Source organism: Tachypleus tridentatus, chromosome 8, assembly GCF_004210375.1.
Source record: "Tachypleus tridentatus isolate NWPU-2018 chromosome 8, ASM421037v1, whole genome shotgun sequence".
NCBI classification, from domain to species: domain Eukaryota; kingdom Metazoa; phylum Arthropoda; class Merostomata; order Xiphosura; family Limulidae; genus Tachypleus; species Tachypleus tridentatus.
The window spans coordinates 139,718,448-139,735,539 of record NC_134832.1 but is presented as its reverse complement, the minus strand read 5'-3'; the positions used below and the strand labels follow the sequence as shown (position 1 = coordinate 139,735,539).

At 32.9% G+C, this 17,092-nt stretch overlaps 1 long non-coding RNA gene and 1 other non-coding gene across 4 annotated transcripts; both read left to right on the top strand.

Annotated features, from left to right (window-relative positions):
• The first annotated feature begins 2,932 nt into the window (after window positions 1–2,932).
• LOC143223611 (uncharacterized) lies at window positions 2,933–16,934 on the top strand. 3 transcript variants are annotated; one of them, XR_013012979.1, is made up of 2 exons: window positions 2,933–4,114; window positions 10,694–16,934. It is a non-coding gene; the product is annotated as an uncharacterized LOC143223611 (long non-coding RNA). The 3 variants fall into 3 exon arrangements; XR_013012977.1 differs by lacking the exon at window positions 2,933–4,114 and adding an exon at window positions 4,128–5,814; XR_013012978.1 differs by lacking the exon at window positions 2,933–4,114 and adding an exon at window positions 5,805–5,935.
• LOC143224373 (small nucleolar RNA SNORA14) lies at window positions 16,403–16,539 on the top strand. Its single transcript, XR_013013366.1, has one exon. It is a non-coding gene; the product is annotated as a small nucleolar RNA SNORA14 (small nucleolar RNA).
• Window positions 16,935–17,092: the final 158 nt, after the last annotated feature.

Below are 17,092 nucleotides of genomic sequence, written 5' to 3'. Positions count from 1 at the left end.
GCATGTTTGATTCGAACCCGCGACCCTCAGATTACGAGTCGCACGCCTTAACACTCTTGGCCATGCCGGGCCTAAATTAAATTTATGTGACTTCCTCCAGAGCGTGGAACAGATAATAATATTTGAATGTACTTACGCACCACACCGTACAAAGCAAAGGTTAAAGTAAAAATAAACAAAGATACAAAAAAAAGCCCACAATTTTCTTATATTTTAAGGACTCTTCGTGGACCTGGTTTAAATAATAGAAAGCATTTTAAATATTTACTCTTCTGGAATTGGACCCCCAGTGGCTCGGCGGTATATCTGCGGACTTACAACGCTAAAAACCGGGTTTTGATACCCGTGATGGGCAGAGCAAAGATAGCCCATTGTGTAGCTTTATGCTTAATTCAAAACAACAACTTTTGGAATTACACACACTTTTCTCTTAGCGATATATTCAAACAAATAAAAACATAAAAACACCATACATGACAGTTATATTAATTGCATGCAATAACAACTAATGTGAGGTAAAAGCCAGTGGTGGCTGAACTCACTGAATCGATCCCCCGTTACGAAAGTGGTAAGTATTTGGATTTACAACGCTAAAATCAGAGGTTCAATTCCCCTCGGTGGACAAAGCAGACAGCTCGATGTGGCTTTTCTATGAGAAAAAACACACGCTAAAGTGATTCACTGTTACTTTATACAATAGACGTTTCTAAAACAGCGTGATACTCATTAAAATTCATAATGTGGAACAAGAATGTCATTGAAATTTACGCAAAATCGAATCAATTTTATTTTTAAAATGCACAGTGAGAAATAATCTGTTTGAGAAAACCGTTGGATTAAAGAAAGTTATAAAATTTTATATGTAGAGTTTTAACTTTGTAAGCTGACTGATGCTGGGAAAACAAAGAATTTGTAGGATAAACCACCCAAGACAGGGTGTTGATTATTTATATATCTTGATAAACACTTTCCTTGATACAACGTTTCGGACAACTATCTTCTTCACCTATCTGGAGCTAAGTAATAAATCTCTAGACGAAAAAAACTCAATTTTGAAGATCATATGATCTGAATAACAAAAGTTCGTAACAATGAGTAATTTTAATATTACTCTACTTATAACTATTTAGTTACAATTATCAAGCCACAGGTGTAACTAACACTAGATTAAAAGTTACGCGATTGTCAGCAAATGCAAGTGACTGCCATTGATACGTGTTGAACTTTTAAAGCCCTCATTCGAAAGGATAATGGCAATCTCACCTCAAAATGTTATGGTCATTTTTAAACTAAACTGAACTTTTGGATACTTTTAGTATTTATTTTATTTTACTAAATTTATCAAGCCAAGATGATCTAAACCTGATTTTGACTTATAAATTAGTGACACAATCGTCCAAAAATATACATATATAACGTGTCATGTGAACAATGCATTGGATTTTAGTCCAGAGGGAAATCTTACGATTAAAACTTGTTATTTACGTTGGCGTTTATTGCGTGTCACGTCCACCACTGGGACAGCGGTAAGTCTTCGGATTTACAACGCTAAACTCAGAGGTTCAATTCCCCTCGGTGGACACAGCAGATATTATGATGTGGTTTTGCTATAAGAAAACACATACGTGCGCGCATTATGTGTCAGAGAAAAATTTCGCGCTACAAATTCTCAACTAAATCCGAACGAATTAATTGGCCCCCCAGTGGCTCAGCGGTATGTCTGTAGCCTTACAACGCTAAAACTGGGTTTCGACACCTGTGGTGGGCAGAGCACAAATAACACATTTTGAAGCTTTGTGCTTAATTCAAAACAACAACAACAACGAATTTATTATATTTATAGCATACATTTTCAAATGTTATGAATCTGCACCTCCAAACATTCGACGTTTTTATTTGAAATGAATTGAAATAAATAAGAAAACTTGTGCTACAAATATAATAAATATACAGTAATGTTAAAAATTATATTTCAGAATACTTTCAAACAAAACTTGAAGGTAAATCACAGGTGAAACATCATTTTATTAATCCTCATATCTAGTACAACAGAACTTCAGTGGAAGTGTTTCAAGTCAGCAAATAGTTAACAATTTGTGTGTCTTTATTTTTTACTTTAATAACTGCATACCATCTTTCAGGCATTGTTGCAACGTATTTAATCAAAGTGTACTTTGGAATTTTACTACAAATGTTTCTAATACGTACACTCCCGTAAAGCTTCTTTGGCAGCAACGTTTGATTTGTCAAGTTTTTGATCCATCAAATTTCAGATCTCCATAATTGAGTTGAAATCGGGGCTCTGTGGTGGCCATTGTATCATTTGAATGATGCCAGAAGTTCCTTTCTTAGCTGAGTAATTTCTGCATAGGTTGGATGAGTGCTTGAGGTAATTATCTTCTTGGTAGTAGAATCCTTTACCATAACACGCAAATAACTGGGTGTAAAAATATCTGATTATCATTCCATCTACTTTGTAAATACCTCTTATCACTTTAGCAGGAAAAATCCCCAAACCATCCCACTGCTTCCTCCATGGCAGGTGCTATGCATTGAGACAAGTATCTTTCGCCTTTCTTCCGCCGAATGTACAACCTATGATTTGACACAGATATTTTAAACTTTGACTAATCCGTCCATAACACCATTTTCCAATAATCAGCAGTCCAGTATCAGCAAATTTTAGTCTCCTAAGAATATTTGGAGATTGAAGAAAAGGTTTTAAAACTGCTACACAACCAAATGTTTCATTCTCATTGAGTCTTCTTGATACTGTAGACACATTTGTTTGTTTTAATTTTGCGCAAAGCTACTAGGGAGATATTGCGCTAGCCGTCCCTAATTTAGTAGTGTAAGAGAAGAGGAAAGGCAGCTAGTCGTCACCACTCACCGTCAACTCTTGGGCTACCCTTTTATCAACGAATAGTGGGATTGACCGTCACAATGTAACACCCCTACGATTGAAAGAACGAGCATGTCTGGTGCAACGGGGATGCGAACTCACGACCCTCGGATTACGAGTCGAGTGCCTTAACCACCTGGCCATGCCGGGCCCTGTAGATCTGGACACTTTTCTGTCTTTTAGTACATGGTTGTTTATGTCATGCTTAAGATCAGAGTCAGTCTTCCTTCTGTCCTGAAGGCTGCATAAAAAAAGATACTTAACATCTGTATCACTGAGTACAGGGGTACTGACTTTCCCTTTCCTATTTTCAAATTTCCTGTCTCGGTCTCGTGATCTTGGGTGTACTTTACAGTGTTTGGGAGGCATCTCAAGTCTGTAGCAATTCGTTAAGAGTCCAACCAGCTTCACGTAAAATTTTTTTGCGAACTTTCTGCTCTACTGACAATACCTTATGTTTTCTGGGCCGTGGCATGACAACAAAACTTAATATATAGTTTTAAGCACAGTTTTTATGAAGATTTATTTACGGAGTGTTATTAAGCTTAGTTCTTGAAGCGAATAGAGTATTCTATTTCCTTACTAGCTTTTTTCTGTATAGTTAAGACACTGCGTGACAGTTGTTTCAAAACCCGAATTTGATCAGTATGTTCACTTGAAGCAAAACCTTATGCTCTTGGTACAAGTATATTGAAGTTCCAAAGAATGATAGGTATTCTCACCCTGGCTCATTTAGTTGTCAACAGGGATCAGTTGTATTTTACATTTCGTAATGGTATCGAGAGTAAAGAAAAATCAATTACAGACTTCTCCAACTAAGTAAGTATAATGCAATGGAGCAATTTTAAGAAAACTGCAGCAATTTATTTAGCTACAGCATAATCAACAAGTTTCAATATTAAATTTACAATTCATAATTATATGCTTGCCAAATTCTGCTATTCCATATGATAATCTTTTCGGTAGTACTTTATTTTCATGTGAACATACGAATACACAGTCGGCAGTGCGCAAAACATTTATATATCTAATACATTTAACTGATGTTTCATGTATATAGTCACGTGGTTAGGGCATTCGATTCGTGATTCGAGAGGCGTGTGTTCGAATCTCTGTCACACAAAAAATGTTTATCCTTTTAGCTGTGGAGGTGTTATAATGTGACGGTCATTCCCACTAATCGTTGGTAAAAGAGTAGTCCAAGAGTTGACGGTGGGTGGTGTAGATTAGCTGCCTTCTTTCTGTTCTTGCACTGCTTAATTAGGGACAGCTTTGCGTGAAATTCAAAAACAAACTGACATTGTTTTGTTATTGTCGTTTACGCAACATAAGATATTTTGAGCCACTTGTACTGCAATGATCATTAATTATCATAATGACACTGAAAACTCAAGAATTTTGAATTGGCAGGACCTGAAAAAAATCAATCTCTCATGTAGTTCTGAGAATGAGTTTAGGCCTATGTTAGAATTGTTTTCTGGATAAGCCATACCGCCAGCAATCAGACTAGAATTATCTTAAACCATGGAAATTAATCTAGATTTCCTCTATCGTCTATTAAGTGAAGTAGTGTATTTAATAAACTTCTGTTTCGACACTCAGTGATACCATCAAAAGTGAATGCTCACAAAACTTTATACATAGACAGTATGTGTGTGTTTTAGCGGTATCTCTATAGCCTATCTTGGCTGGTCATTAAGCAACATTAGAATGCTTCTTTCAGTTTATATGAGTACTTAATATTGTCACAATTCAAACCAAAAGTTCACTTCTGTAGGTGAAATTCTTTTCAAAAAAGACTCGCATATATACTTTGAAAGTTGATGTAAACATCCAAATCAGTTCGATGTCGTCTTTATAACATATCGAGTTGCATTGAGCGACATTACCGTGTTGCACAGTAAACAGCAGAGCAGTGTGTTCCCTTCTTTCTTTCAGGCCTTGACTGAGACTGACAACTATCACTCACAGTTATTTTACATTGTTTGCCAGTACGAACTTCAACATATAACAACAGTGGCCCTTTGCGCTAATGACTTTCAATAAATAGGGCCAGTTTAGTGTTATTTATACTTAAGTATCAAGGCACACATATCATTTTCGAGCGTCACAACTTATTGTTATTGCTATTCAGGTAGGTATCAATAATACAGGTACCTACCGTTGTTCTTCTTTTCCTGAATAAGCTACGGAAGCAATTTGTATAAACATAAATGTTGCGTACATTATTATGATGTTGGAAACCTTTTTCAAGATGTCGAAATATGACTGTAATTAATTTACTTGTCATTAGACAATGGTGTTAGGCCTAGTGTATATTTAACAATGCTTTATTTATCTAGTTTTTTTAGGGATTTTGAAGAATGTATACCAATAGTATTCCAACCACACAATGTTCACCGTAGCCAATGTCGACGATGCGTTTCGCTCAAACCACAACTCTTTTGAGTCAGCTGGAACAAAATGTTGTATATATATTTTCTGAATTACTTCAAAACACTAATAAATAATTGAAAGTCGCCTGTCTGTTTGTTGATATCTACAGGTATATAGTCTAAATTACATAATTTTACTGTAAAAATAAGGGGTTTCTATTTCTTCGCAAGCCTCCTCTGTGATTTTCTAGCCGTCTAGACACTATATATATGCATATTTTTAATTTAAAATTCACGTTTCGTGTGTTATATGTCTGTTTGTCGCCTAAACATAAAAATATAACATTATCCTTTTCGTCACATTTAGCACAATAACATATATATAAATATTTATATATTTTATTAATTTTTAAAGATATAGAGTGTTCGGAAAAAGCCAAATATCGTAATCCCGCGAAAACCAATCACAACGTAGATGCTTGATGTTAAATGTTACAACGTGGTGAAGGTCGTTATTTTTTGGTACTCCGAAGCTCTGTAAGTAGTTGTGTCATCATTTAATTTAAATACTATTACTTTAATGACTTAAATATTAGATAATTATTACAGTAATTTAATCTTTATTGTATCTAATCATCATATTGCTTGCCAGAACGGTGTAAGTAATTATGATTAACTTCGATTTTGGAATTGGAAGTTAATTAAACTAGACTAACGTTAAATAGTGAATTAAGCCTCACAGCTGTTTTTGTGGTTTTATACTAAGACTAAATTCACGTGTATATTACACATAAGTTCTAGGATTACTTTGATCAAGTTTCACCAAAATCTATGCATTTCACTGTTCTGAATTTCAGTTAGGGCTGTGCTGAACTTTTATCATAAATTTGTATCTAAATTTTAAGTTTAAAAATATCTATTACGTAAATCGTAAAGCCTGCCTAAGTCTAGACTATCTAGTACTACTACCACTAACAGTCTTGACTTTGCAGATAAAAATTATTTTTATTGTGTAATAAATGATTAATTTGTAAATTGTATGTCGTTTGACAGATTTCTGTTAAAAATTAAAATACCAAACAAACCATTATCAAGGCAGAATTTGACTACATTCTTAGTATACGTAATTAGTATGCCTCTTGTACTCTGTCCTAAATTTCGAAATAGTAGAATTATGTTAGGGCCAGTGATGAAATATGAATTGTAAGGGTTCTAACAGGAATAAATTATGCTTCACTGTTAGCTTTATTGGTGATGTAAGCTTACAATACTTAGTTATAAGCTACATTATAATCCTTTATGAGTTGAGGAAGCTCACTTTACTCACAAAACATTTTTCTGGTTTTGAAAATTTGTATTTAAATACACAAATTTTATAAAATGTAAAGGCAGTTCTTTGTATTTAAAATAGTTAAAACAATTAAGTAACCTGTATAAACTACTTAGGTGTAACTCACTGTAACTTGTGTTAGGTTATGTACATAGTTTTTGATGCATCTGATTGCTGTGCAGTGAGCTTCAGTGAATGCAGCGTTAACTTATTTCACACCATGTGGTACCCATTAAACACCTCTACTCTTGTAGTCAATGACAAACTAATCAACATATTCAGTACAACCCACTGTATCTAGTAATGTGTTCAAAACTTTGGTACTGGGGACAATTATTAAAACTCAAACAGGCTGATATTAGCAGTACTCCAAATGTATATAAACTGAAATATTTTTGCGTAACCTTAAAACAAGAACTGCTGAGTGAAATGTGTTCTGAGAAGTGATACATCTTTTCCCGAAGTATTTTTCTCCTTGCAATGCATAGTAGTTATTGGTAGTGTCTACATCTCTTTTATGCATAAGATAACATAATATTTACTACAGATTTCATTTTTGCATAGTTTGATGAAGATTAATTTTAAGCAGAACTTCCTGTGTATGAACTGTTTTCATGGGATTTTGTAATTTGAGTATGAGGTTTAGACATAATCTAAAATAAATTATAAAGTGTCTGTAGTCATAATCTAAATTTATGTACATATTATTAGTCAGGCACAAAGTTGACAGGTGGGTATTTATTGTGGATGCTGATATATTTGAACACAGAGAGAGAGAGAGAGAGAGAAACAGATTTAGAAATAAATGGACTCTTAATCTTTTTTGGGTGTGGTATGTTTTTGGTAATTTTATATACAGTGGTATACTCCATTATGTAAGTGTTTTTATTGCAGAAGGATAGGTTCTAACTGTAGGTCTGATGGATATCAAGAATAGAATATAGGAATGTTATTCTGCAAGTCCTGGCTGAATTCAACTTAAAGAAAAAATAGACACAGAAAAATGGACAAATACAACCCTTAATTAAATAATACAGTACACTACAAAAAAAAACTTGTTTATAGTGTCTTAGAAATAACAAACCTCTTTACAGTGTGTTAGTAGCAACAGAGTTGAAGTGATTCATTAATGACTTCTATCTTTAACTGGTCCAATCTTTCCCTCCAAAAAAAAAAAAAAAGTAAAAGAAAAATTGAGTTATAGAATATTTAGCACAAAACAAAATTACAATAAGATCTGTTATTCCTCCACAAAGTTATCTTTGTCTGTTAAAAGTTAAATTATAGGGGTAAATGTGGCTTTAAGTACTAACACAATAATCAAGCCTGATTGCTTTGAAATTCTCATCATGTATGTGACATTTATATGCTGTGATTCAAGTGCAAGATTGTGGCAGGACCATGCCATTACCTGATTCATTTACAGAATTATCCAATAAAACATGAGCTTTCTTGCAAGAAAATGGTTAACTGTCAATTAATTACCTAGGCCCTAGACAGAGTTAAGATTAGGAAACATTACATTTATTTATTTGAGTAACTTTCTGTTTTAAAACAAGCTGGGAAAAAATCAACATATTAACCAAAGAGGTAGCATGCACATGGTATCATCCTGTAATAAAGAAGAAAAACATGTTTAAATGCTGTTATTTAAAGATATGCTACTGTATTAATTGGTAATAACTTATGAATTATAAGATTGAGTAATGACTTAGATGTGTATTAAAAGAAATTTATTGCATAGATTTTGCAAATATGTAGTGATTTCACACACACACACTTTTCAAAACAATTCACAGCCCTATTAAAGCGCAACAAATCTATATACCAGTGGAATTTGTAAAATTGTACCTTTTAAACTTAATTCTAAATGGCCTTAGTAGTGCTTTAAACATATATAAAAAAAAAAAAAGCCACTTGACTACAAACTTAACTAGTGTGTTTTATGTGTCTGTTAAATGTTGTAATTATTCAATAAAATGTATGGATGGTTTGAGGAGTCAAAGGGAAAACCATACTTATTGGGTTTGTTTGCAATTCCTCCAGAAGTTTGCTAGTTATAAGTGGATGTGCATAGTAAGGAAGTGATTAGTACATTCACAGTTGTCTGTAACCAAACAATATTGTAGTGTTCAGCTAAAGCTGTTAAAATAACTTCCTTGGAAAGAAAAAAAAAAAAAGCTTTTTCACTAAGAATTTATCTGATTTTATTTTTATTCTTTATAAATATTTTCAGGTAAATATTTTGTTTTCCATATCTTTGAGTAAACAATTTTCAAGTTATTTGAATAAATGCTATTGTTTAAATAAGTTCTTTAAATTCAGTTTTTAATACTTCAAGATAGAGTAACACTTGAAATGTTATCCAGTATTTAATAGATTAAACTGAACTAAAATCTTACGACTTTCCATTAAAGTGAATCATATTATGTATACATCTAATAATTTGTATTCTGTGATATTCCTTGATTTTTATGTAATTATAAATTGCATAACATTAAGCAACTTCAGATAATAATGATAGGATAGGAATTATATCCAGTTAGCTCTTGTTATACACAAAAATGTATTGTATAATATATAGATAAGAAATTTTACTTGTAATAGAAGTAAAATAAAATTGTTAGCACAGTTCCTCATTTTATTGTAAAGGATATTCTAGATACGACATGTGCAGTTCTTCAGAATTAGCACATGAAAATTAACACATTACCAATAATGACACCTCGGACTTTCGTTTTAAGCATTTTTTAATTCAATATCAATCTAACAGTTAATTTCTGTCTTCAGAATGCAAAACTTTTTGTAATAAACTAGTTTTTCAACACCTCACTGATTCTTGAGTGCATCCAGAGTACCTGAGAACTTGTAAAACTGTAATTTTGTGACACATGAATAACGGATCAGTTACCAAATAGCTTGTGATGGGTAAAATTCTTATAAACTAGGAATTATAGATTTGAATTGCACTTGTGTGAAAGTAAGCATTCAAGATACCACACAACAAAAAAATATGTGTTGTGTCGATTTGTGAATGCAAGATTAAAAGATGGGTTTCCAAAGTTTCTTGTGATTTATCAGCTTAGGAACCATTTCAGCTCATGTACATGAACAGTTACTGTAATAATAACAAACAAAACAAGTATTGCTTTTCATAAATATATATTCTGTAATTTTGTTTTACTAAGGTAATTTCTTTATTTCTCAGAAAATTTGCTGTGATTCGTCTGTGAGAAAATAATAGTTATTAAATTCCAGTAATATTAACTGTAATATTGTACTTATTGTTACTGGTTTAATGCAACTTATCACCCAGAAAATGTATTCCTCTGGAATAATAGTCGTGTTTTATCTTTTGTTAGTAAGATGCTTCACAGTAAAATTAGGATTCAACAGACATTGTACGTCAGTGCCTAAAGATTTTATTTTTATTTCTATGTTTAATAAATCTTGCTTTTTGTCTGGGTATGAAAAAAAGTAGTGGATTTATCACTGACAAGGGTGACTTAGTGAAATGTTTTCAAAAGTTTTAATATTCTAATGTTATTCTTTGATTAGGGGATGAGCGTTTAGTCCTGAAAATAAGGTTGAGTTCAATCTAATGTTTAGAGAAAACATGGGACTTGTTGGTCTGTTTGGGGCATCTCATCCTCTCCAAATTGAACTAAGACTATTTAAAGAAAAAACCAACAATATCAAAGTCAGCCCTTATTATTTATATAGTTATGAAGCTTTCTATTAAACTGAAATTAACTGCCTTCATAACATCCAAAGGTCAATCACCCTGTTAGAAAAATAAAACTTAATTGAAGATGGCTCTTATTCTGTCAAAATAATTGTTCCCTGGTCCTACCATTCTCACCATAAAGTTCAAAAGAAAGATGATATATCAACACTATCAGTTCCATTTACTATCTTAAACACTTTATTCAGAAAACATTTTTTCCTTGTATTATTTTTAAGTTTACTGTGATGATTATTATACATAGTACTAATTTTAAGTGTATTCTATTTTATTATAAAGATTATTGTCATCTTATTTTATGGGTCTAGGACTAACCATAAATTCTGTCTCCAAACATGTAGGGGAACTTCTGTCCAAAGTTACGAAATTGTGGGATACCTCCAAATGTGGTTAAACAACCTTGCTGTGAACTGACCAAATTCTACTGTTAAGTTACAACTAATTGTCAACTGGGTTACAGAATTTGAGAAGTTGGCAGAGTTTAGGATTGTCAGTGGTGGTCAAAGTTGTGCTCTTGCTAATAATTCTTGATTTTGCCTTTTTTTTGGAGCTGAAGCATAAATCAAGTGTTCCTGTTATAGCACTGGAATAACGTGACTCAATAAACCATTTGAGGAGTTGAATTCTATATGAGAGTGAGCTCAATCCTTTCAGGAAAAAAACAAAAATTTGTAGTCACAGAAGAAATGCAAAAATGGCTCAGTTGCAGGTTTGCCATTGCAGAAAATTTAAAAATTTGAGGGTTGATTGGTTTTTGTGACTTTTTACCAATAAGAGGTATTGGTTTTGTATGAAATGCAATAGTTGTCTGTTGCATAAACATTTATTAATTTTTAGAATAATCTGGCCCACGTGAGGTTGAACAATACCCCAATGCCTGCAAATAAGTTAAATATTCTAATTGCCAAGGCTTCCATGCTACAAACTACAGAGCATGCCCAAAATATCAAACCATCAGAAATAGGCTTAACCTTGCCTGGACCACATCCACTTAACCTGGAGCACCCATGCTCACATTTAACACCACTTACTTTACCCCCATTTGCCAAAACAAATCCCCACTACTAGTAGTGCTACAGACATAGGCCAACCCTTTCTCAATTCTCAACACCTTTCATCTTCTTTGCCATACCAAATATTACAACTTCACAATCTATGACATATTCAAACAAGAGTTCAAAAATATACCAATACAACAAACCTACCACAACAACATAATGATCAGTTATGACCCAATCTTGGTAATTTGTAAATCTTTTAGCTTTCCTTATTGAGCTATGCACCTTTCCACGTGGTCCTGACACTACCCATGAAGATCACATCACTACATTTACAGAACAGCTAGACATTATTTTCCATTATCAAAACTTAAGCTGTGCCACATCACACTTTGTATTGAAACTCATATGCAGAAAGCAGAGACTTTAGAATCTCATTAAAAATCCTACACATTAACTGTGAAGGCAGATTTAATACCAAGACAGTTGAAAGTTTGGACCTAAACATCATTATCAATGCTGATATTATCACAACTTCATAAACAACAGCCAAAGATAACACCAATATAAATTTAACAAACTACAAGTTGTTTGCATGTCCCAAAACAGACAAAACAATAGGTCTTGCACTATATATTAAAAATCCTCTGTCACTTCATAAGCATAGAAACAGCCACTGTTCCATTATGAACAAAAGTATTCTCCACAATATCTGGCTTAACAGCAGACAGTTTATCTCACTTTTAGCCATGTATTGTTCACCAAGCAAATAACTTGCCAAGGTAAACTCCCTAAATGCATCATTTCAAAGAGACTGCTTTTGTATTGCAAAAATAAGTCTGATTTTACATCCAGGACTCCTCCCATAAAGGCAGACAAAGAGTAGATCATTTAACCAAACTAACAGAATCCATCAACTGAGCATTTAACAACAACAAAGACTATTCCTTGGTGTGGAGAAACTTTTCAGTTGTGTGGCACAATGCCCTCAGATATTGATTACACAGAAGTAAATGACAATCCTCAGATGCATATCCAACTTCCTTACTGATCGAACAGCAGTTGTTAAAGTCAACATTATCACCTCTAAATCTTTGAACATCTCAGCAAGAGTTCTACAAGGCTGTCCTCTTATCACATCTATATATTTTCTTTCTTAGTAACATTCTCTTTCTAGACTTCTAAACATTCTTCATTCAGTATGTGAGTGATATTGCTGTTTGGAGCCCCTCATCAAATTTCCTTATCTACCAGTAGAATTCAAAAATCCCTAGATGCCATTATCAATTGGTGTAATGATTGGAGAGAAACTCTTGACCTTCTTAAAAGAACAAGGATTGTTTTTCAATGTAGCCTTGAGAATTTCAAAATGTCAAGTCAAAATAAAGCTAAGCAGTAATGAGATAAAAATATGCCCCTCATCCAAGTTTCTAGGTATAACCTTTGATAGCCATCTTATGCAGGCTTAGCATGTCAAACACACACAAAAAAAAAATCCATTAGTAAATGGATTGCACACTTAAGTATCATTGCAGGAAGAAATAAAGATTGCTAACCCAAAACTTATAAAGATCTACACAGCATACATTTGCCCCTTAATAGAATACAGGTGTCAAATTACCATCAGCATGTTAAACAGAGTTTAAAAACAAGGTAGTTACAAAAGAATTGAATTCTCAAATTAGCATTACAGCTTCTAAAATTCTCTCCAATAAGCTACCTATGTAAAATGTTATATTGAAACAATAAATGAAATATCTTCCTTGCACTTAAATGCCATGAAACCAGAAAAAAACTAACCTAATCACTGCTCTCCACACAGTAACGAGTGTGTTGTACAAAACGGTATCTCCATACATCAAGTACCTAGTCACAAAAGAAATCTGAACATTAATAACCCACTTATGTTTTTGTTTTAAGCTCTGGACACAGGACAGGTAGACTATTTGGTGCCTGTTCTATGGAAGTGGGGTTTTATTACCCCACCACATTTAATTTCTTGGCACTCTTTGATCCTTCGATCCCAGCCACCAGGTGGATCTGTTAAAAGGTCGTCCAATAGGATATACTTTCTCTAAATACTATCGATTTGCTTTTTCTCATCAATGCCTCAACATCAAAGCTGTCATCATTGCCTTTGATGGAGCTAACCTTGGTCTTCTCTCTGCCTCTGGCAGACATTTCTCAAGTTCCTTGATTAACATACATTAGCAACTGCTGAAACTCTAATCACTAAATTCTTTGACCCTTTCCAATCATTACACATGTAGGGTGAAGGGATAATTTTATCCAGAAACATTTCACTTTTGGAAAGTGAAAAAACCTTTCCTCAAACAACTAAATACCTGCCACAGATATTTTATTTTGTAGGATAATCAGTGATGGGAGGTAGTCTGTTGCTTGTCAGTAGAGTGAATAACTGTGACTGGGGTAATGAAAAATTGTTACCATTAAAAATGTAAAGATTCTTAACACCAGGGTTAATGGTTTCCTGAAGCCAAGAAGATTTGACCTGAAGTATAACTACAATGAAAAGGTCACAGAATTACAAACAGTCATAAGGAAAGCAGAAATTTATTTCATATTGTTTGTGACAAGGTATTTCACCATAAAACGTATGACTGAAGATCACCTGAAGCTGTGAAACATTTCAAATGGAAAACCAATGTTTTGCATTCAGATCTGGAAGACAACACTAAAGATGGCTGCTGAAACAAAAAGGTGTGTAAAAGTAAACCTTTCATAAATGAATTTAAATATATATTTTTTCATTAACCTTAAAAGCCATTCTTTTGCATATGCTTATTAATAACAATACAATCTATTCTTAGATGCTGATGTGATTTCTTAAAAGAAATAGTACAATAAATTAGTCAGAAGTAATGGTTCCCAAACTCTGTCTGAAACATTGATGTGAATAAAGTCTGAAGTCCCCAAACCTATAAAGTCAGTCAGTTCTCTCTTGTGACCAACTTGTGTGATTTTTCTCCCCACTAATTTAACAGTGCTGTAGTAAAACAGGAACATCTTTTAACATTCTGTATTATTTAATTAATTCTACATAACTTTTATTGGCTTATTGCTTATTTAGAATTAAAATTCAACATCTTTTTTGATGCCTTCCCCTTCTCAGCAAGTTTCATGGGCCCCAGGGTGGGAAATGCTTGTCTAAAGCATTACAGGTGTATAAACAGATAGTAATTATATAACTCTATCCCACTTCTGTTGTCCTTTCTAAAATACCCTTTACTTGATATGCCTAAATTACCCAAGTAGGAAATGTTTGATGTTGAGATTGAAATATGTAGATTTTTTTTAAGCATACAAACAATACAGGACTATTAGTAACTTAAATATGGCTAAGGTTTAGGATTGAAACTGGACAATAAACTTTTAAAACAGCTGAGATTCATGGGTAAAAGAAGTTGATGTTACATTTTATTTAGTAAGTTAACTCAGTATAACTAAGTAAAATGTAACCAACTTATTTTACCCATGAATCTCTGCTGTTTTAAAGTTTATTGTCCAGTTTATTTATTTTAGTAACTCGGGTTATTTCAAAGCATGTACTGTGAGAATCTTGTAATATTAATAAATGTATAATCCATATAAGGAAGTTCTATTGCAAGTTGATTTAAAAGAACAAATCCTAGCTCTAAGACAATATATATACAATTGTATTAGCTTAAGGAAATTGGAAGTTGTAGACAGAAAAAAAATATTTATAGTATTTGACACCACCAAGTTTAAAAATTCATTCTTTTATTACTGAAGTAGAAAACAATAACAAATGTATGTAAAGCCTACACAAATTAGGGGCTTTTGTTTTGTCTTTTACTGTTGTTCCCTGCTGGTACAGCAGTAAGTCTATGGATTTACAACCCTAAAATCAGGGGTTAGATTCCTCTTGGTTGACTCAGCAGATAACCCAATGTGCCTTTGCTATCAGAAAATGCACCTCTTTTACTGTCATCAGCAAGTGTAAATATGTTGATACAAAAGTGGAAAGTAGTATGTTAATTGCAAAAATGATATTTGTTGGAGATTTCCATAGAGATAACTGAATGACAAGTGTTGGAAAACCTGTTATGTTAATTCAGTGTTACAAAAGTACCTGTTAGTGTTATAATAAATGTAAGATTTTATGAAAGTTCAGGTTAATTTTGGCATGTTTGTAAATTTGAGATTTTGCCTAGAAATAAATTCCTATCTAAAATTTAATTTTATCATATGGACAGTGTCTTACCTGAATGTTTTTAGTCTTTTTTAAGCCATCTCGAAAGTTTGTTTCAAAGTGAGAATATAATTTGATAGGTTATTACAGCTTGTATTTTTGAAGATGAGAAATTACACTTGTGCATAAAATTGGCATCTCATTAAAAAAAAAAAAAATCTCTTCATAATACAATTGTCAAACTTTTTTTAGATGGGCTTAGCATGGCCATGTGGTTAAGACACTTGTAATCTGAGAGTTTGGAATTCGAATCCCCTTCACACCAAACATGTTTGCCCTTTCAGCTGTGGGGGCATTATAATGTGACAGTCAATCCCACTATTTGTTGGTGAAAGAGTAGCTCAAGAGTTGGCGGTGGGTGGTGATGACTAGCTGCATTCCCTCTAGTCTTCCACTGCTAAATTAGGGACTGCTAGCACAAGTAGCCCTTGTGTAGCTTTGTGTGAAATCCAAAAACAAACATTTTAGTTTAATACAAAAGACATACAAAAGCTGATAATTCAATTCATGTAAAGAAAAACTTGGTACAATTAAAAACACTAAATCTTGAATTTTCTAAAAAAAAAAGAGAAATTTTTGTGGTAGACTTCATTTGATTACTGCATTCAAGTCTTGTTATTTTTCATAAAGTATACATCTTATGGTTTATCAAAGTAACACTAAATTTTACAAAAATCTATATATGAATAGGAATGCAGCATCAAAAGTTTGTTTTAAAGGAAGAGTCGGTAATCATAAAGGTGAGACACTGTCCTGGATTCCATTTGAATATGTAAACAAATCTGTATTTACTGACTTGTATTAAAAGAATTTAGGTACAGCATTCAAGAAACCACACTGTAGACTTGTATCTGCTGTGTCAATGTGAGAATGCAAGATTAATGATGGATTTCCAAAGTTTCTTATCAGTTTTATCATTCAAAAGATTGGAAACTATTTCACTCCATCAACATGTCCCAACAAAAGAAAACACTAAGAAAGGTTTTCTATAAATAAACAGGGATGAAGATGGTTTTAGAAACAAATACAATACAATTTTGTTTTTGATTTCTAAAACTTTTACAATCATAATGGTGTCTAGAAATTTCATATGGTTATGTAGTGTTAAAAAAAACATTTTATGTAAGCACAGTAAACTTTATTCAAATGTTTTGTTTTTGATGACCTGACAATATTATTTTGTTTTAGGTTGGTCTGTATGTTAATGGTGGTCAGTAGATGAGTGCATCAAGGGCAAGCACATCAACAACCTTTAGCCATGTTATGAAAGTAGCTTTGCACTTTTGTGTTTTTCTATTTTGTGATGTAAAATGCATGTGAAAACCAATAAAATAACCACAAAGTTTTTAATTGGGCTGTGCAAGTCTTTTGGTATTAATATGGTTCAATTTTTAGTAAATTATTTTAAACACCTTTCTCTCAGTATCGGCATTCTTTCATTATCATTCAAAAGATTGGAAACTATTTCACTCCATCAACATGTTCTAACACAAGAAAACATTGTTAAA